This window comes from Morone saxatilis, unplaced genomic scaffold (genome assembly GCF_004916995.1).
Source record: "Morone saxatilis isolate NCDOM2014 unplaced genomic scaffold, NCSU_SB_2.0 Contig19, whole genome shotgun sequence".
Taxonomy (NCBI): domain Eukaryota; kingdom Metazoa; phylum Chordata; class Actinopteri; family Moronidae; genus Morone; species Morone saxatilis.
In genome coordinates, this window is record NW_023339751.1 from 7,215,777 (window position 1) to 7,216,215 (window position 439).

The 439-nt window shown below is 34.2% G+C and overlaps 1 protein-coding gene across 1 annotated transcript in view; it reads left to right on the plus strand.

The window, feature by feature from the left end:
- lhcgr (luteinizing hormone/choriogonadotropin receptor) overlaps positions 1-439 on the plus strand; it is a 6,654-nt gene that overhangs the window by 1,649 nt on the left and 4,566 nt on the right. The gene's annotated exons all lie outside the window — the stretch shown is intronic.

Consider the following 439-nt stretch of genomic DNA (forward strand, 5'->3'; position numbering starts at 1 on the left):
ATTTTTATCACTTTTTCATCAGTGGTGCTAAAGAGGAATGCTGCCTTGTCAGTATTTATAGACTTAAAATTTAGACAACTAGGCTCAGTTATGTGTTGAGATAAGATACAGTAATCCTTTATTAGTCCCCATATGGGGAAATTCTGCTTAAGGAAAACTGTGCTTACCTTTCAATTTTGTGCCTGTACACCTCAGTGTAACTTGATAATAATTTTAAAGTTATAAAAAGGAAAACACATGTTTTACTTATTATTACTTATTGCAGACTGAAGGACATCAGCTTCCATAATGTTTATATTAATTATTTCATGCTTTACCTCATTTAGCAAAAGTACAGCACATTCTATTGTTGGAAAACAGAGGGCGCTGCATGTGTGCAACTTAATTACCTGTGAAGAAAATGTCAAGTTGATCTCACAGGGTCAAGTACGCAGTGCAT